Source organism: Poecile atricapillus, chromosome 6, assembly GCF_030490865.1.
Source record: "Poecile atricapillus isolate bPoeAtr1 chromosome 6, bPoeAtr1.hap1, whole genome shotgun sequence".
Classification (NCBI taxonomy): Eukaryota; Metazoa; Chordata; class Aves; order Passeriformes; family Paridae; genus Poecile; species Poecile atricapillus.
The window spans coordinates 32,753,977-32,775,329 of NC_081254.1; the positions used below are offsets into that span (position 1 = coordinate 32,753,977).

General features: G+C 42.2%; 1 long non-coding RNA gene across 1 annotated transcript in view; it reads right to left on the minus strand.

The window, feature by feature from the left end:
- Positions 1 to 312: 312 nt before the first annotated feature.
- Positions 313 to 21,353, minus strand: part of LOC131580444 (uncharacterized) — a 68,353-nt gene continuing 47,312 nt past the window's right edge. Inside the window, exons 2-3 of the long non-coding RNA XR_009277873.1 lie at positions 10,351 to 10,400; positions 313 to 1,589 (exon numbers count right to left, since the gene is read on the minus strand). This is a non-coding gene — a long non-coding RNA (uncharacterized LOC131580444). The remainder of the gene's footprint in view (positions 1,590 to 10,350; positions 10,401 to 21,353) is intronic.

Here is a 21,353-nt window from a genome sequence, read left to right on the forward strand (position 1 = left end):
TGATGTCAAAAGTGGCAAGATAAAAAAGCTTGTTTTACAAATAAACCTGTAGAAGCAAAGCTACAGTGATTTTTGTAAAGTAGGCAATCACATTCTACTGGGTTAGAGTTTGAATATTGCAACCATTATGAGAAATTGAAAATAAAACATGAAATACCTCACTGCCAATAGGGAGGGAATTAAGGAACAGGAAAAGCAAGACTAGTAGCAGATTCTCAAAATTTTTATTACAATTTTCCAGTAGAGAGGTATCAATTCTCCTGCTTCCTTTTAGTTGCTTTTGTGTGTTACAGGATAAATATTTTTAGGAAAAAGTTTATTCTTTACTAAAACTAAATTCTATTTAGCACTATTTTTTTCTATTGAGCAGAATAAAACAACAGGATTTGAAGGGAAATATTAGATTACTTGTGAGAGTTTCTGAGAAACAGCTTGGTTGGGTATTTTTATCTTCATTTCCTTGTCTTTTGCAATTTTAATTTGAGAAAATGCACATACTGTGAAAAGTTCAGTTAAATATTTCATTGTTAGTGCATGCTGCAGAAAGCAAAAAAAAACCCACAATACTCTAAAGATCAGCTCTTCTGTATTTGTTTTGGTGGGCAATTTGTTAGTGTAAATTAAAAAAAAAATCAAGATTCCTACTGAGAGCAGACACTCTGAAAGAAGAAGAAAAGTAATAAAGCACGGTGATGAATTCAGATGTTGCAGACAGAACTACTGAATAAAATACACAAATGGGGGAGTCAGGACTGTTGCCTTTTCTTCTGCTCTATAAACACAGGTCTGCAGAACTCAGTTTCTGAAGCTGGAAGTAATGGCAGCTCCTATGTCCTCACTTTGAGTAAAACCAGCCATGACAACATGATCTCTTGCACAGCCTGTGCATTTTAGCACATGGACGACTGTAAGATGACTCACCACGCTTTTAATTGCAGCTTTGATCATTAAATCTCTTTTGAATTACTGAAGGCTCTATTTCCGCTTTCCAGTTACAAAAACCATCAGAAAAGGGTTTGAGGTTTCAGGTCGGAAAGTTCAGCTTTGCTTTTTACATCCCAGCCTCGTTCAGTGAGGAACCATAAAGGGCTGCAAACACCAAGACAAAAGCACAAAACAGATCACAACAGACCAATCTTCTTAGCCTTGAGCATCCTTTGTTGGCATCCACATCTTTATCTTGTCTGCCATTTCCAGGCCAGAACTTCTGTTGCTTTGGTAACCCCACTAAAAGCACTGATGCTTTCATTGTGGTTGGCCTGCTTCTGGCACTAATCACTGTTTGCACATTAATGAGATGCTGTTTATGGTTTTTTCAGTGTGATGTTCTGCTCAATAGTCAAGGAAGGCACCACTAGATGGCTCAAGGGACTAGTGGGCTGCTCCTGCTTCCCAGAAATCCATAGGCAAGGCGCTGGGTGCTGATCTCCAGAAGGTTGGGCCTCCAAACCTGGCTTCTTCTGGCCATGGAGAAGCCATTTGGGCAACACAAAGCAGGACTCAGCTTGGCCCTGTTTGGAGCAGCCATCCAGCAGCAAGAGCCACACACTGACACTTCTCAAACAAAGCAGCCTCCACGCTGTCGTGCCCTAGAAGAAACAAAAGGGCAGATTTTGCCTCATAAAAGGGCCCATCCTGTTCTGACAGAGCCCCATTTCTGTGCAATGGCTCAGCAGCCAGCAGAGGGAAAGGCTGATTCCTCACTGGCACACCGAGTTTGCTCAGAAATGCTCATTCTGGCTTTTTTCCCTTGCACAGCCACACGGCTCCCAAAGCAACTCGTCAGTGACTTTTAATTCAAGCCCATGATTAATGCAGTTGGTAGTCGTAATCACCAAATGTTTCCTGGCTGATGCAAATCCCTTCCCTGATGGAAACTCAGGACCTTGCCACAGCCCAGCTTGCGAGGACATTTCCTCTGTGCAAAGAAGGAATTAGGCATTAGCGTAATGGACTTTTAAATCTCTCTGGTCATTGGCCCCAGAGAGGTGCATCCAACTGGATGCCTCTAGTAGTTAATTTGTTCCACAAATGGAGAGGGGAATTTTTCTCTTTAAAAAGCTTTTTAGTGGGACCATTTGTCCCCTAGCCAACATCAGTTTGACTTCTGCAGAGTCACTTTAGATTTGCAGTGATAAAAAGGAGGTAAAACTCATCTCCTTATTATACAGCTGAGTGGGTCTGCTCAGGGAGCTGCAAAGAAGGAGCAGGGGAAATATAAGAGGAAATTACAAATAATGTTGATAAAAGCAGCAAAGAATCACAGCTCTTATCCAAGTGTGTGACAAAAAGTTCTCCCAAAACAATTCCACTATTGTATGGTCTTTTCCTACAGCAGCACTTATTTCATCTGTTTATCCCACTCTTTGGCAACCCTCAGGTGGCCAGTCTTGCTCAAGTCATTTTCTTATGAGGGTGGGTAGGAATTGTGGCATTTTTAATTTTTCCACAATTTTCACACATGTTGTAAATATAGATTGATAAGCTACAGACACCTGGCCAGCTTGAACTGAAATGCAGCAGTACAACAGCAAATTTATCTGGGATATTTAAAAATGAAAATGTGTCAGTCCACTTATTAAAAGAAGCTTTCTAGCTGCCAAGAGAGCCTTTGGGCAGCCAAGGACTCATTGGTCTGCACAAACCTTGTTTTTGTCAGACTTCTTACAACAGGGCAACATAATCAGGTGAAATTAAAATGACCCCGTGTTAGTCAGCAAAAAGAGGGCCCAGCCTTCAATTAGTGCCACCACCACTCAGCCATGTGAAAGAGAATATAATGGATCCTGGCTGAATTCCTGCCAAGTTTTCCAGTCCTCACTCTGCTTTTTTGACTTTACACACAGTATCATATTTAGCAGGACTAATTCCCCTAATGGGCCCACACCAGCAGGTGAGGCTTTGTTTTGTTCTCTTGTTGATGATCTCCCTTCCTCAAAAAATCAGCATTTGAAAAAGACACAGAATAAGGTCTTTGCAACACTTTCATTCCAAGGCCTCTCCTTTACCCTCACTTTTAGAGCACACAAATTATTTTTGATCAGCAATTTCAGAGAAAATCCACAGAAAACCTCTTTCTTCAGGACTGCAAATTATTCTGCTCTTGCTGCAAGGGCCTTGAGCACCTCAAATAGTTACTGTTTACTAGGGAAACTGGTGGAAGGAAACAGAAGAGACATAAAAGCAAAAGATCAGCAGAATTCATAGAAGAAATTCATGCTGTGGTTTCTAAAGAATAGGGTATGAACAAAAGCCATCCTAGCCCAGTGAAGCATTTCAGCATCACCTCTGAGAGGTCTGCTGGAGAAAACCACAGGCTGGTGGTTTTCTTCCCACCTTGACCCCTGGGAAGGGGATGACTTCTGGTGGTTTTTGCTCCATTTCCAAACATCTGAAGGAAAAGAATGAGACTGGGAGGAGTTGGTGTGTGTTTGTAGGGGCACAGTGCTGACACTCCTAGTCAGAGACCCTGGGGACAAGTTTTAAGTGTCTGAGAGCCCTTGGCAACACAAAGAATTTGGTAGAGCCAAGTAATCAAAAGTAAGAGAAGAGCTTCACTTTTGAACATCTCAAGAATCAACAGAGATAATGACTGTACTGTTTTCTTCAGACATTAGTATTAATAAAATTCACTCTGAAAAGGCCAAGACATTAAGTGCTAAGCAGACGATGAGCTCCAATTGCAGCAATTACTTATTGACTGTGTAATGTGCCCTGCTTTTTGCTAATGTCATCCTCGTCCTCTTCTTCTCCTTTTTCCTTTCTCCAAACATTACCCAAGTCTTTTTAAGTAATGGACTGTGGAGTGAGACTTCAGTGTTTTGTTTGCAGATTACAGTCTCTCAGATTCCACTCTTACAGCGATTTTAATATTTTTTTTTGCTCCCCTTGTTGATTTATGGGGCTATGTGTAGGGTCTCCAGCCTCAATCCAGCTGTCTCTTTTCACGAATTCTGTAGAGACATAATTATTACAGGCACTTTTTATGACTTTTGTACTAAAATGATCCAACAGCTTCTTATATGTAAACCATCATAAGGTCATGTCAGTTTGTTTAAGGTAAAAAAAGAAAGTCAGAAAGTAAAAATTTAGGTAAGAAATGAAAAAGGCCAGGTATACTCTCAATCTAGTAGATCCTGTGGTCTGGACAGATTTCTAATACTGATTTCAGTGTTGAGCTTTGCTGCCCTGCTGGGGTGTTCCCATTAATGGCAGTGTGGAATTATTGAAGTTTCCAGTGCAGAAAGTTTCCTGCTAATTTCACTGAGTTTGAGAAATTACCAGAATACAGGCTTCATTAAGAGTTGCTTTTTTATGCAGATGACAAAGAGAAATTGCAGCCAGTGGTGTCTTTGCTGAAAAGACTCCATTAGACTGCCATTAGTTGCTAATAATATATCATAATTATTTTTATAGGGTTAAGCTTGTCTCTTTCCTCATCCACCTGCCTTGCAGAGATAACCTCTAAGCATACCCTGAAGGACTCTCAGGCTCCAGCTCAAAAGCTTTTTCTTAGCTAAATTTTCTAAACAATTCATTACCTATAAAAGATGGGTGGGAATACAGAGATATGGCCCTTTCTCTTTCCAATTTACATTCTCATAAAACTCCACTCAATGCCTAGTCAGACTCTGGAATAATTTGATTTTTCTTCCATTATTTCTATGCAAAGATAGTCTGTATATTAATGAAATATCCATTCATTCTTCAGAACACATTTTCTGTTAACTACACAAACACTTGACTGTAGTTAAAGAATTGTTAATCAGAGGTGTCACATATCTTATTTGAAATACCCATTTTATATATTGTGTGTGGCATGGTTTTCAAAAGTTTGAGCCTTAGTAGAGCATACTTCTACTTGAAGATGAAGAATAACTCCCTGCTAAGACACATATTTGTGCATGTGCACGTGCGGTTGGAAATACTAAAAGTTGATACTTCATTTTTTCTTAAATGCTTTGCCTTGAAGTGAAGCTTATCAGTGAATCTGTCAGGTCTAATGGCAGCATCTGCTGCCTGACCTTTATGCAAGGGTGTTAGATTATTTTAATTGTAAAGCTGAGCACCACTGCTGCTGGATAAATATGAACAGCAGAGCAGCTGACTTGACTAAGTCTCTCCAAAAGGCTTGTTCTATTTTTCTGCTTAAAATCCTGCTTCTGTAGGCTGAGTCCTGCTATGCACTGGACTTGTCTAAGCCTGGAATTAGCTCCAATACTCAGGAGAGGAGCAGGAAAATGATCTGTGCCTAGGAATGGGCATTGGTGACTCGACAAGGAAACAGTGATGAGGTGCTACAGCTTGGAGCTGAGTGTGAGATGAACCAAAATCCATGAACCCTCCAGCAGAGAGAGTCTGGCACAACAGACCCTTGGCCACTTGGAGAGCAGGCTGGCTCAGGTCACAATAACCAGCAGAGCTGCTTGCACAGGAAGGTCAATGACTTTTTCTGCCACTATGGAATGATATCTACCCACAGCACGAAATGCTAAATACTCATTTTCTCAAACTGAATTAACATAATTTAACTGAGGGCCATGTATCTGCATTCTGGACTTTGTTTCATGGCAGGAGCTCTAACTGGTGACATGACCTCACCAGCACATTTGAATCCCCACTGCAGAGACCCTCTGAACAAAAGCCAAGTTTAATTATAAGATGATAATTTCCACAAGGAGAGTGAATCAGACTTCCTTGTACGAAAGCAGAAGATGCTGCAGAGCTCTCCAGAGAATGCTACACACGTAACCAAGAGTAACAAAACCCAAACTGCAGCAAATGGCAGTATTTTCTGGGAAATGTATCCCAGAAAAAAAAGGTGAGGTGAGAAGGGTTTTTTGTATTCTATTTGAATAATGCTAAATTTTCAAATGGAATCTCAGACGAGACAAAAACTATTAGTGCATTAACATTAAAGTTTAAGGAAAAAACAAGAAGACATCTCCATTTGTGGAAACATCAAAACCCAACTGCACATGGGCAGCCTGCTCCAGCACTGCTTGGAATATATCATCTCCAGAGGTCCCTTCCAACCTAAATGATTTTGTTACTCTCTGACACTAAAAGTACCAGAACAGGGTTTTTTTCTTCATGTTTTCAAAGGGGGTTGGTGCTTCTGCCTTAAGCAGGAGGGGAGATTTCTCTTCCAAACTCAAGGGCTCTAGTTTTGAAGTGCTAAAATACCTTTAGAATTTTTCAACTGTTTTGAGTTAGCATTTCAGAATGACACAGATGAAGTACAATTTTTTTGTTTTTTAAGCTGGGGTGACAGAAAGAGGAATAAAGCCTAAGTGACTTCCAAAAGAAACAGATCATTAAGGTTGAAATGACCTCTAAAATCATTGAGTCCAGCTGTTTACCCAGAACCACCACCACCACTAAACCATGTCCTCAAAAGCCACATCCACATGTTTTCTGAACACTTGCAGGGATGGTAATTCCACCACTTCCCTAGATAGCCTGTTCCAATGATCTTTCCATTTGAGTCAAAAAGAGAAAGTTTTGTTTTGCCAAGATAAGTTGTTTTTTACTATTATTTTTAGGTTCAGCCCTAGAAACAAGATAAGAAAAATTTCCATCTCAGCTTTTAAATACAGTTTCATGAAACTTCTTGATCTCTAGTATAAGTTGTATGCCAAAAAAACCCAAAAAAAACTAACCAAGTGATACCACATCACAGGAACATTTTTCTGGGTTTTGGGTGCTTTTAAAGCTCAGAGATGCCCCAAAAGTAATTTAATCTGAGCAATGTGAGATGTAAGCAGCCTTAATTTAACATTTCAAGTTGTGAGAGATGAAGTATCAAATTTCCATCTCATATTTTCTGCTTTGATTTGTCCAAACAAATCAGCATATTTCAGGAATATTTCCACTTATTTTCATCTACCTGGTTATTCCAGAAGGGTTAACATGGACTATTTCCTTTTCTTATCCAACCACTTGAATAACATCTGCCCTCTTCGTCAGCTTCCTAAAATAACCACCTTTGGCATGTTAGAAAAGATTTCTCATTCCCTAGTGCAAAACAGCAGTCAAGTAATGAACTGGGCTCAGCCCAGCAAATATTTAATTTGGCAAGTGCTAAGTTTTAACTTGTGATATCTCATCTTTGCATTCAAATGTCCAAAACAGGTGATACATGCGTAATGCAAAAAGCTAGAAGCAAACACCACAGCATTTAGAAAATAGCTGCAGGGGTTTTTTTGCTATGGAAATTATTTCTGCTTAAAACATCAACCCAGAATAATTGTATATTTTGTTTAGAGTGACAGCTGAATTTTTCATGTATTTGCTGTCTTTTGATGGCAGATAAGTGGGAAGGAAAATGCACTCTCTGAAGGCTTTTATCAGAGAAAATCACAGTCAGAAAATTGCACCATGTAACACAGCAATATTTCCATACTTTACTGCACTTACAGAGAGAAAACTGTTATTAAGGCTAACAGGGTGTCATATAAAAGGAGATGTTTCTTTTCACAGATCCTTTATTTGGCCTGAATTTTTCCCCCCACAGTTGCAGGGGTTGGGAGGCCATTGCAGCAGGATTTAAGGCATTAGACTTTTCAATGAAGTGCAGCTAATATTTTAACAAGGGGATCCAACAAAATTCCTGCTGGATCTGACAAGGGTGATAAAAACCCAGGATGGGACAGAGCCTCCCTGGGAAATCTGTTCACCTGTATTCCCAAGGGCCAGCATCCTGAACCAAGGAGGGAGCAGAAATCCATCCCTAAAGCCTTGCCTTGCTGTAGAGAGCTCCACTGTTCCCAGAGGATAAGGATCATTCCTCAGGTGCCCTTCATGCCTGGTTTGTTGGGCAGAGGTTTCAGAGAGCATCTGTAAAGACAGCTGGGCAACCACACCCTGAAAGGAGCTTCAGGAGAGCTCCTTGCTTTGGAGTTCTCTGGAGGACTTCAGTCTGGTTGAAGGGGAAAGAGCTTGGAAGGGACCAGACTGGAGAAAAACAGGGCAGGCTCCAGCTCAGGACCCCTGTGGTCTACTCCTGCTGCTGCACTGACTCACATTTACTGAATTTACCAATGCCCTAATTGCCTTCTGCTAAGCATGAGCCCTGACTCATAGTAAAAGCTGCAATTTCTACTTTTAGGGATGAAATTCCCAATGGACAAACCCCTGCAGATTCACGAGAATCATCACAGCAGCTGTAAAACCATTTCATCTCCCTGTGACTCAACCACGCTGTTAATAGTTCGATTATTTGCAAGTTTTGTAAACCAAGCTATTCTGTTAATTCCAAGCTATTGGAAGCGTCAATCTCCTCCAAAAGCCAGCAGTTAGTCATGGCTTCATTCATCAGAAGCTCTGGCCTCACCATTGCTCTCAGCTGTGCTGCAGCTACTCCTCCTCATTCCCCTCTCATGCAGGAGCACATCATCTCCAGATCCTGTCCCCAGTGCTATTCTGTTTGACCTCTCCATGGATTATGGCAATAATAAAAGCAGCAGCTGCCTGAAAGAGATTTCTCCTCAGCAGAGGGCTGAAAAATATCCAAGCCTTCTCTGCCATCTTAGCTTGGCAAGTGACAAGAAGATCTACAACCATTTTGTTCCTTTAAAGTGATTTGAAATTCAAAAAAGACCAACAAACCAAACTCTCAAACTCTGCTTCTGATCCCAGAGCAGTATTGGCACAAACATAGGTGCACCTTAATCCCACTGTCAGGGAAAAATTAAGTGAAAGATTGAAGAGAACATTCTCTTTTCCCTGACAATCCCAACCAGGTGGAAGCTCCAAGCTGTTTCTGGTATTACAGCAGGCCCCCAAGGTAACACTGCAAAAATTCCCAATCCAAACCTTTGACTTTTCAAGCACAGAGCAAGATCCCAGGCTCCCCACGAGACCAGGGAGGTTTCCTGGCTTGTACTAGGGATAGTTTGTTTTCATTAAGAAGAACTTCCTTGTGGGATGTTGTACAGATTGACCCCCAGCCCTGAAGGAGGCAATTTGAACCTGCCATTAATCAAGTCACAGAACTCATTTTTACAAGTAAAGCATCCTGAACTGTTGTTTGGGGACTCCCATCACAAGATCCTTTGAATGTCCATCCTTCTGATAAAACCTCCTCGTGATGGAGTAACTATTGCTGTTCTCCACACAGAGAACCACTTGCTTTTGTGTTTCATACTATGAATTTCCTCTTTTAATTACCTGAACCGCCCTCAACATTCAGAAAGATCGAGCACAGCACAATGAAACAACATTTTTTTCTTGTCCTGCCAATACTTAACATCCACTGCTTCAGCAAGGAGCTGTTTTTACTTTATTTGAGATACTTCAGTATTCCACTAGGAATGGATAAAAATATTTTAATTTTTGCAGATTTTATTTTCTTCTTATTAATTAATCAGAAAGAATGGAGATAGCTGTATAAAAAATTAAAACGGAAAACAGTATTTTCATAAAAGCTGTTAGTTCTTCCAAAAATTGAGTGGAATATTAGTTTAATTTTAATTTAATAGAGAAAGTGAGAATGGGTCTAAATGGACAAAACTGTCAGAGATTTCACTGTGCAAAATAGTAGCAAAAATCACATATTCTTGACACACAAAATAGAGGACAGTCAATGCCTCTTATGAAATCATGACCATTCTACTTTATGCTTTTCTTCTCCCTTTTGGGAAATTAATTGTTTCTAGTTCTTTCACAAATGAGGTGAATATGAGCACAGAGTAGGACCTTAACAAGAAGGAGGAAAATGATACAGGAATGGATACTGGACATGGCCAAAGCCCATCTCTGCAGGGTCCATCCACACTAACACTGAGATAACTGGGGGAGCCCACAAGCTGACATGGATGCATGCAGTTTTCCCACATTTTACAGGTTTTTTAGTTGTTGTTGCTTTACAGAAAAAGATCCACTGGTGTTATATGTCCAGTGTATTTCACTCTGGACTTAAGCAGATAACAGACCTGCTTATCTTTAAAAAAAACTTACCTATTTCCTGCACTTTTGCTTGGAAGATATCACTTTTTCAAGCGATAACTACAGAAAAATAGAGTGTAGGAATGTGAATGAGTGATATTACACAGGTTTTCAAAAGAGAAATATTGAAAAAACCTTGCAGATCACTTATTTTATTTCCCTGAGAATTAAAGACCAAGAGGTTTTTATGACATTTTAACATAATTTTAAGCCAGCATTATGTGAAATAAAACTTATCTAAACACTCTGTCTTCTAAAGAGGATTAAAATAATTAAGCAAAATACTTTCCACCATATCATTTCATACCTGATCACAGAACTTCAACTACTGCTACCAGAAATACCACTTCTCCATATTTATGGGGTTTTTGAATAATTCCACAGGAAAACTTCAACATTTACCTGCAGAGCAGGATATCAGCATTGCTGTGTCCAAGCCCAGCTCTGTGCACCTGTGTGTGAAAGTAGGGAAACAAATTAGAGGCACTTATCACCTTGGTTTTCTGACTCTAAGGTGAAGTGGAGGATCTTCTAGATGAGCAAAACATTCTTGCACAAAACTCACTCTCGCAGCGCAAATAACTTCAATATTAACAATTCATTTCATTCAAACGGAGAAGTGGTTTGAAATGAAGGCGCTATCATTTCCCGTGACTATCGTTCTCCACAAACACTGAGATCACTGAGATGGAACTTCTTTCATTTCACAGGAGAAAATGCTACTCTGGAAGCAATCAGTGGTCAGCAGAACATAATAGCAGCTGACATTTCAGGTCAATATGAAAGCAGTTTGGAGCCAGCCAATTTGGAAGTGCTCCAGTTTGTCACTTCACTGCTAACGAAGACAATGTTGCAACATGTTTTGTTTAATATAAAAACCAGGATAGAATCATGGGAGAATTATTTCCCTCTCAGCTTAACCCCCCTCTCCAATCCTCTTTCCAAATGCAATTGTTCTATTTTTAAAAAGCTCATTTGTTCTTATTGTTCTTGCATCAAGCTGGCTGCTCACCCATCTGTCTCCCACTGTGCTTAAAAAGATGTCCTGATCCTGCAGTCCCAGACACAGCCTCGGTGTTTCCACTGAACTAAAACACATCTGCAATGACAGCTTTCACTTAGGAGTGAAGCTGTTTTTTAAAAAAATGACAGCCTCACTAGTCAGATTTCAGATGGATTTATCAAAAAAGAAAAACCAAAATAAAACCCCAAACAAGTGCCACCTCACCCAAGGTACCAGGATGTTCATTGGTTGAGACATTAGACAAAGTTTGTTTAAAGAATTCCCAGCTTCATGCATGTTGTTTGAGAGCAATACCACACAAAGGTTGTTGGGAAAATGAGTCTGCCTTTAGGGCTGCCCTTCACCCAAAATCCCTCAGCAATATCTTGAAAAAACTTCCAACCCAAAGAGATCTCATGGGATCCCTCAGATCTATGATGGTAATCAGGTGAAGCATCCCTGGAAAATTTGCTACACAACACAACAGAAAGGAAAGAGACAGAAAGTGAGCAGGTAACCAAAACAATGTGTTAAAGAAACCATTTTCAGGATTTCAAACAGAATTCCTGCGATTGTCTAAAGTCTGAGCCGCTATTTTGTGGCTTCCACATGCAGGGAAAAAGTCTCATGGACAAAATCAAACCACATGTGTCTTTACTTGCCTAATAGCAGTGAAATCTAACAGAGAGAGTCAGAAATGTAACACATCATCAGTCCGGGTCCCCTCATATCCCCTGCTGCCTCAGGTTTTGGCTGTTTTGTTGAAGGCAGCAGAGCCTTCAGAGCTGGGATTGTCTCTGCTGAAGCAAAGCCTCCTCCAGAAGAGCAGCTCTGGTTTTAGATGAGACCTCGAGTGCAAGGCAGTGTAAACACTGAGAAGCTTTCAGACCTGGCACAACCTCCATCACAGTTTCTGACCCTAAATATGTGCACCCTGGTTCTATCAGTGGATTCCATCACCCTAGCTTGGGATTCAGCTAAGAGGCCCCAAGACTCTTTGGCCTTGTGGGAAATAGAGATTGAGGCACTTTTCTCTCTCTGAAACTTCTTCCCTGTGAATCAAGTCAGAGGCAGAGTAGACACATACTTGCCCTCAGTGTTTTTCATGGAATAAACAGGTTTGACAGCTGAGAATTTTTGGCAAGAGTTGCAAACAAGCTTGCTTTTTTTTTTTTGGAGAGGCTTAAAGCAGACAAAGAGCCAGGCTACTCCTCTCAGAGGAGCAAATCCTGAGGAGACCTTTTTTTTTTCTTATTGCATTAATGAATATTCTGTCACTTTAGTAGGCCAAACATAATTGTTCAAACTGCAATGCTGAGACTAATTGCCCTGTCACTTACAATTAGAGGTGTTAATATGGCCATTAAGATGTTACAAATGGCACAAAACACTCTCCCAGGTCACCAGATGTATAGAGCGCCCTGGCAGAGTAGCAGAATTAGAGGTTGGAGACCTCAGCAGGTCTTAGTGCCATGAGAAGCCTAAAAATTCAAGATCATGCCACAGCTTTCATTCCTGCAAAGCCCTTGCTGGCTGGTCAGCAGGGAAAGGCAGCCCAGCTGAGAGGGACTGGCACCTCTGCCACCTCTGCCAGCCCATTGACCCCCTCGCCTCCAGATGCTGCAGCTGCACCAGCCCTTCCCTCCAGGAAGCCAAGCAAAGAGAGTGGTGTCACAGCCTCCTGGCAGAAACCAGTCATCAGAAGCGGGCTGAGAGTTCACTTATCATCTTTTCAAATGGAAGGACCATCTTGTAATTAATTTCTTCTGTCTGCAGAGCAGCCAATGCACAGGACTGGGAAGTTTTTGTCCGTATTCCACGGCTTGAGAGTGCAAGTGCACCCACTCACACGGGAAACTTCTCTCTCTTAAGTGAGCTGTTAAAGCCTGGTGGGTGTCAGCTTGGGGAGGGCAGCTTTGGGGGCTTGTGTGCCATATTAGCTGGAAGAGGCTGCATTTCCAGTCTCAGATTCTCCTTTGAGATGATCTGGAGCCATCCTGTTCCAAGAGGTCAATTTTTAAAGAGGCAGGAACAAAAACATCCCTCTCTAAAAATAAACCAACTCCTGTGAAAAGGCTTGGCATTCCCCTGTCAGGTTTCAGCGACTGGGAGAGAGAATAGTCTGTCTGCTGCTGGCTTCCAGCCACGAGGAAGTTCATATCTAATATAATCAAGCCACATTAGAAAAAGCTGAGCAGATAAGAAGCCAAATGCAACTCAAACCACAAAGCCCCCATTGAAAATGTGTTTTGACTTCAGAAGGAGGACAGGAAAAAAGAAGAGAGGATTAGAGATTCAGGGCTCAGGCTCCTCTCAATTGCCCCAAATTTACACCCATTATACTCCAGAAGAGTTGATCCAAATTCCATTTTGCTGTGAGAAGGGCAAGAGCTTAACTTACATCAGCTGCAAAAACATTTCCGATTTCTTATCTCTTTCCTAATTGCCATTCAGGGGACAGTGTGAGGTGTGTCACGTCCAGCCTTTACCCATTTATTCTGAAGGTTAAAAATGTCACAAAGGGTGTGGAGTAACCAGCATTTAAAAAAAAAAATAAAAAAATTTGTAGATACAGAAGTCTGTTATTGCAAGTCCAACGAGAAAATAATGCTCTCTTTGTACTTGTTTTCCCTTGACAGACAGCTTAAATTAGGTTGCTGAATAACTTGGTACATGGTACAACAGTAAACCTGTCACAAAAGCATGTTAATCAAAGCACAACTGATACTTGACATCCCCTGGTGAAAGGCATTTTTACAGTGTTTCATTAAAATTGAAAGGAGGATTAAGAGGCCTATTTCTTGATTAATGTCTCTCTCTGACTGGGAGATGTAATCCTATCCATAACCTCAAATTACTGGAAACAAAATTAAATTTCTGCCAGCAGATCATTCTGAGCACATATGACACAGGGCACAAAAGTGTTCATTTCTTTACACTTTTTAGCCAGCCTGGAGACCCTTTGAGTTGCAAAAACCACAGTGGGAGCTCTAGTTACACTCCAGGCTACAGGAGATGCTGTGGAATAGCCCCTGAGACCTATAGGGGTTGGCTAAACATTTTGAAAACATTGCTTTTAGTGTCAAAAATTATTATAAAATGATGCGAGGAAATCCTTGTTGACAAAGTAAATCAGAGTGATGGAGACAGAGACAATTTCAGAGGCAGAAGTTTAGGAAGAAGGTATTCTACCACCTTTGCATGCCACAGCAACAGGAACAGGGAAAAGTACTGCTGTCAACAGGGCATAGCAGGGTGTTCCTCAGACATCCTCGGGCTTTGGGAAGAGAAGAGGCAGCCACTCTGGAAGGACCACGATGCTGGAGTTTCTGTCAGGACACATCCTGGCTCTCCTCTCTGCCAGGTGACAGGGATCTCCTGGGATCACAGCTCTCCCTGGTGACCCACAGCCTGATGAGAAGTGAGTTCTTCCTCCCCACCACCACTGACCCCAGGACAGGAATTCTGTGCTGGGAGGGCACGTTCCCGGCTGGGGCAGGGACAGAGCTGTGCCAGGCAGCCCTGACTCCCCAGCACACAGGGCAGCCAGCTCCCTGCCAGCCACCACAGCCTCTGGGACACTGCCTTTCAAACCCCTCCTCTCAGCAGTGCTTGGAGCCTGCGTGCCCAGGAGAAGGAGCAGAAGATGATACAACCCACACTAACTTCAGCCTGCCCCACAGCAGGCAGGGCAAAGGCAGTACCAGGTCACAAACTCAGCTGTGAGCACAGCCCCGGCCCCCTGCCAAAATCCCCATTTCACAGCATGCTCTGCTCACGCTCCATGGCAAAATCCTGCGTGGCTAAATCACAGGAAGCCTAAAACAGCTGCATATCCCATTCAAACAAAACAACCCTACGCCTCAGTAGTCCACTTCAGCAGCACATGGCTGCATCTCCCTTAAATTTCCTGAAGTTTCTTCCAAGAGCAAACTCCAAGTGGGCTTTTGTAGCAGACCTGGCAGCCATAATCTGGCTTCTCAAAGGCAGATTAGATATAATCACTTGCAGCTCTGCTGTTTCAGCCACTTCTCCCTTGAAATATTTTCTGGCTGCCTCAGCCTGATGGCTTATCTTCAGAAGACAATAGTTGTGCTAGAAGCCTAAACCCCAAAATGCACAAGAGTGGATTCTCAACAGATGCTCCTCGTATCTCTGGGCTTCAGTAGTCTCACTCCCAAGGTCATTAGCACTTAGTGCCAGGAATAATTTATTCCATTAGATAAGGGCTAGAAGTTTTCCAAGCACAACCTGCATGCACTGAGATGGTAACAAGTCACCTAAGGCAGCATCATGGTTCAACTTTGATCTCCTCTTTGGCTGGTCTGAGCAGCACTTCCCACATCTTCCCTCTCTGCCAGGCAGTGCTGTGTTGCAGGGGGAAGCCATGGGATTTCAGTCTCCTTGGAGGTACTGCCACAGTCCCCGCCACTCACCCTCTCTTCCCACCCAGTGGTACTGACACCAGGTTGGAGTCCTGCTTAGCCATGAAGAGCTGAAAATTTTGCTTAAACAAAACAAACAAAAAAACCCCCAGCGTCCTGAGCAAGCAGCCTTACTCCAGATTTCTGCAAAGAGGATGGGTTTGAAACCCATCCACCACCTCCCTAGATTTTTCATTCCCCACTGACTCCTTGGCATCTCTGTTCTAAACACCTCTGTTCTCACCCCTGTTTACAAGATCAGGTTAAAGCAGCCTGTGAAAAAAGGCAGAGTTCAAGAAATGGATGGGGCTGTGTTATCCTCAAAGTGTTTTAAGGGCAGTAAATATCAGGACTCTCCTCTCCCTCCCATATGCAGCTCAATGTACACAACAGGAGAGCACATCTGAGAGATGAGCTTCGAGATACTGCCTTTTATAGTAGCTGCAATAATTTAATAAGCTGCAAGCTGCTCCCAGAGCACATTCAGGGGAGAGAGAGGGGTTGTTGTTTTAGCCTTTGCAGCTTTGCTAAGCTTTGAACTGAGGCTATTGGGTTGAACAGCAGTAAATGCACTGTGAGTTGCCTAATATTTTCCATTACACCATTTATATCATGTAATCTTACTCCTGACATTTCTTATACTATATCCACTGCTTGAAAAAAAAAAAAAAAAAAGAAAAAGAGATGGGTCTTTTGTTGCTATTTATAACATGCCAATAGATCTTAGTGAGACCTTAGCAAAGGGCAGGTTAAAGAGTAATTAGAAATTTAGTCAGATTATTAAAAAAAAAAAAAAAAAGGAAGGCTGTATCAGGCATTCAAAACCTTCAGGGTGAAGTCCTCTAGAGCAGTATTGAAATAGACTTTTTTGTTTTTATTGTTAATCTCACTTTGAAAACTCAATTTCTTCTCATGAATTAGCTTCCTTATTTGCAATTTAACTTGTAAGAAAATATTTACACCACATACACTGGCTTATTTGTCTACTAAGTGAGCCATATGGCATCAAGACTGGCAATTTAAGTGGGAACAGACAACAAATGAATGGTGCAGAAAGCTAAACCTTAGAGAGCCACAAAGGCTGGTTCAGAGATGAGCTTGGATAAAGACAAAAAGGAGACATTTCCCAAGGCATGAGAGGAGCCTGACACAGAGGTCACCGGGGAAGGCACAGGATCAGGGGGGTCTGTTCCTCCCTTGCAGGTGTGTCAAAACTCTGGTCCCTGCTGTATCCATCAGCTCACTGTCCTGTGCACAGACCGTGCTGGACCATCAGCCCCCTCCAGAGATTCCACCAGCCCTGGGAACAGCAGCCCCAAGGGAGGCACAGCAGGCTGAACGTGATCAAACACAAGGAGCCAGCACTCCTGGGTTCTGGCTGTGCCCATGGCAGATGGACAAAGCAGGCTGAGGTTGGTGCAGCCCCTTGCAGGAATCTGGCAAAGCTGAGCACAAATCAGTGTCCTGAGGATGCAAAACCTGCCTGGCTGCTCGCTCCCTTGGGCTCCTCATATTTCTGATGCTGGTGAGGGGAGAGGGAAGGATGTAAAACAAGATTTCTCTAGCTGCCCTAATCTATGTTATGCCCCTTTTAAGCTTTCTCCTCACATTTCTAAGTACAGACATGGCTCTCACTGCACAATGTGGGCATAGATACCAACCAAGGATGTGGTTATCCTGCTTATTTCTAAATAGGGAACAGCAGGTCAGTGGGGAAATGGGTGCTGCCAGGAGAAGGAAAGAGCAGATTTAAATTTCTGCATTTCAGCAGGGCTAGAAACAGTTAAATGGGTCATCCCACTTTGATAGGTTATCCCATTATTGAAGCTGCAAGCAATGTTGGAGCATTAAGGTTTTGGGCACAAAAATGTCTAGTTATTTTCAGAAAACAAATGTGTTTTAAAAGGCTTGAGTCTAACATAGATTCTGAGTGGAAGGAAATACTGGAGTAATGGGAATTTTAAAAGGCCCAAGGTATAAGCATTTACACAGCAACCTGATTTGGAAACCAAGAAATAGGAAGATTAGTTTATTATGGGGTTCATTTCTTTTCTGATTTCTATAGCAGAGAGTTTTTATCATGTGAAATGATAGTCAGTGCCACAGCTAGTCAAATATAACAAGTGGGAGAGAGAGAGGAAATAATTCTGAAGCCTTTCTAAAATGAAAGCTTTCTTCTAACTCAGGAGCCATAAATAAAATCAAGTATTTGCCCTCAGGGAAGAGCTTAACACAACTCCAATTCAGCTAAAGGAATCTTTCACCAAGGCACGTCTTTGCCCTCACTGTTCCTGTGCCTTCTCCTCCCTCTCTTCTCTCAGAGTCAGAGCCACTCTGCATTTAATAGCTGTGTGCTACCAAAAGTCACCCTGAAGGAGCCAGCAGAGCCAATAAAACCTGGACAAGGCTGATTTCATAACAACTCCATTCCCTGAAGCAGGAGTTCAGCCTCCAAGGCTTATCAGGCAGCTGCACACCCCTTTGAGCCTCACACCTCTGTCCATCACTGCCCAAGGTTCTCACAGCACCATGAGCCTCTTCCTTTCAGGACAATGCAAAATTTGCAGGGCTTTTGGCTGATGCAGGATTGTTCCCCCCCCCACCATCCACAAGAAACTATTCCAGGCTGGAGGGCTTATTTCAGGAGGAGTTCCCAGCAAACCAGTTTATCACACCAAGAACCATTTACAATCCAAGTTCATTTTCCTCATCCATCCAAAACCCACACAGAAGCCAAAAAAAATCACATGTGAAGGTCACAGTTTTCCCTTTCTTCTTTCCCCACAGTGAAAATCTTCCTTCCTTTCCTCAAAAACAAAACAAACCCTGAAACCAAAAGGAAATCAGAACCTTTTATGAAGTGGGGAAGGACAGTGCAATGAGTTGAATGATGTCAAGATGGCCAAAAACTTTCTATAATAAATCTTAGATTAGCCACAAATCCAAGTGCAACAGGCCAAAACTCTTTTTAATTACACCTGTATGTGTAAACCAGGGTCACTTTCTACTGAACTCAGGAGAGCTGCTCCAAATTTACCATGGTATAATTCAAAGAAGTGTGGAAAAGGAATGTATAAACAAGGTCTTATTCAGGCTGGCTTGTGACAAATGGTGACATTTTCATCTTGGAATAAAACCTGTCACAATCATGTAATTAAGCAGAGAGTGCCTTTGCTGAACAGAATTTATTTTCAAACACGCAAAACATCCTATATGAAGTAAATCTGTGTTCTTCTTGTTTTCCTAAAGTCTCATTTCCAGCATGACTTACATTCCCCCTTGGAAGACTTCCTGAGCTAGGCTGCCTTAACCTCAAAACAAGTGAAATAATCCAAAAGTGTGTGTGGCAGAAAGGGGGGCAATGCTGCAGTCTTGTTTCCAGCCTGGCTCTTCCTGCACTCCTGTTTTGCCTGTGTGTTCACAAAAGGTAAATATTCTTCCAAAGGTTTTACACCTTGGAGCGAGATAAACCAACCCTTGAACAGATCCACCTGCAACTGTTCACAGGCTGCTGCAAAGTGTGTTACAACCTCTTTGCAAGGCAAACAAATGGCTCAGGAGCATGCTCACGCTGTGAAACAGTCCAGGGAAGGTTTGGGAGTTGTTTTTAAATAAGAGCTGCTAGCACAGCAGCTGCTGTCGAGGGGTGGGATCGTTCATTTTGGGGACAGCTGCCTTCTGCTGCCTCCACAGCCCTTGAGCTGTAAGAGCTCTCACAGGACTGGACAGAGGACCCTGAAACTCCACAGCTCAGTCCCCCAAGTCAGCAGGATCTCCAGAGCCTGCAGAGAACAGCAGCTTCTGTTACTTCTCAATCAGCAAAATGACACAAATCCCACACAAGCAGCAGAAAGAGAATCCATCCCAAAGAAACAGGCAAAAAACCTGCAAAACCTCCCCTTCAGTGGGAAGAGGAGGTTGCATCCCATGTTCAGGTGTAGGGAGTGAGCTTTTCCAGAAAAAAGTACATCCCCACAAGGCCCAGCTAGGAATGTACCTACAATAGCATTGAAATAATAATAGCCAATATTCCAATTCCAATAACAACATTGGAAAACGCTGAGTTTGCCAAAGCTGATTCATGTGTCTGAGGGAGTGGGGGGGAACAAAAGGTGGTTTTGACACATCTTGTTCCTGCCTCCTGTTTTTCTCTGCTTCTTTGAATTTCAAAATTCAAATGCTATAATTGGAATTGAGTGAAAAAAACAGAACTTATGTCATATGAGAAACCAACATTCTGGCATGTTTTTCCATTGAATCAGAACCAAACAAAAATTAAAATTTCTCATGAAGTGACAATCCAAAAAAATCCAGTTTTGAACCCCTCCATATTGATACATTTTAAAATTTTGTTTTGAGAACATCAAAGCAATGTAACAAATTAAATCCTGCTAAAGTATATCAACATTTTGTGTGAAGCATCCAAACAAACACAGAAACGAGGATTTTACCTTTCCAAAGCAAAACAAAACTGTTCCTTGGTTGCAAATATCTGTGCAATTGACACCTCTCAGTAAGACATTCTGATTCTGACAAAATTTCATTTTCTGACAGAAAATTGTTCCATCAGAAATTTTAATGAGCTTTCCTTCAGTACAAACACGTCTGTGTTACTCACGCCTAGGAGAAAATGTCACTTTGCAATATTTTGCTTGGTTAGGTGCCTCCCCATTAGGATGAGGATATTACACTGAGTCTGCCTCGGTTTCTCCACGTTCCCCCCCTCCCCATGCACATCTATCATCTGATTAAAAACATTATTTATCTTTATATAAAAACACATATTTCCTAACAAGCCAAGACATTTATAAATAACTTATAATACTACAGCCGAGTGTTAAACATCATGATTTAGGATGAAAGAAGAAACCTTTCTGATCATTGTCCTTTAGTATTTCAGAGCCCATTTTTCATGTTTATTTGCTGTCACTGGCGATAAGTGATTGCCTTGCTGTGTTGCATTTCCTCTGCAATGGTGAGTTGTTTGCAAAAGGAATGGAGGACAAGCTGTCACATCAAAGAGAAAAGACTGAAACCCACCAGGAGGTGAAGCAGGGGTTTATTGTCTTTTGCCCTGGGTTTTGACAGTTAATTAGCTCTCATCCAATTTATGCTCGTGTGGCAGCTACACCAGGGTCACCAGCAACAACTCCAAGGTGAGGCCAACGCAAAGGATACGAGACAGGAAAACTTGTGAGAGAGCTCCAGCAAAGCAAAGGGCTTCATCTCTCACCCCCAGCCACGACCCATGCACTCATTCCCTAATGAAGCCTTTGACTTGTTTGTTTTTGTCCCTCACCACACTGAAAACTCTTTGAACAGCTTTGGGCACTGAGCAATTGCCAAAGTGGCAGCTAAATGAAGCAGTCAGCCTAGCAGCATCTGTGGAAAAACGCTGCCCCTCCAACTTCCTTTGTGTCAGCTGCCTTGGGCAGAGGAAGAGGAGGAAGATGACAATGAGGAGGTGGGGCAGTGAAGTCTAGCCCTGCCTGCTCTTCTGGACCTTTCAGGACCTCACCCACATCTTCTGGCACCCAGAGACTTTTCAAGGCTTGGCAAAGCAAATGTTCTTCCCCCTCTTATTACCTGTTGCCATCTCTGCTGCTTTGGTGGGCTTTGCCACCTGAGCACCTTTTACCTCCTCTGCCAGTTTGAAACCCCAAGGGCAGGGAGAAAGCAGAGCCCAAGGTGCTGGGACAGGTGCACAAAAGCAGGATTTTCACATCATGGGATAAAACTTTGTTCAAATCACATGTCTCATCTCCAATAAATGCTGGAAGAGTGCTGCCCTGCTTGATGCCTAGTGAAAATCAGCAAGGTTTCACCTCTGAAAAAAGACTCTGGATCAATTTAGAGGTCAGGTGGATGTCTCAGGGGAATAAGACAGACAGTAGCACCAGAAAAAAGAATTGGAAATGAGATGCAAATTCACTTTATACTAAACACCCACTGAATGGGAATTTCTAGACATAATTGAA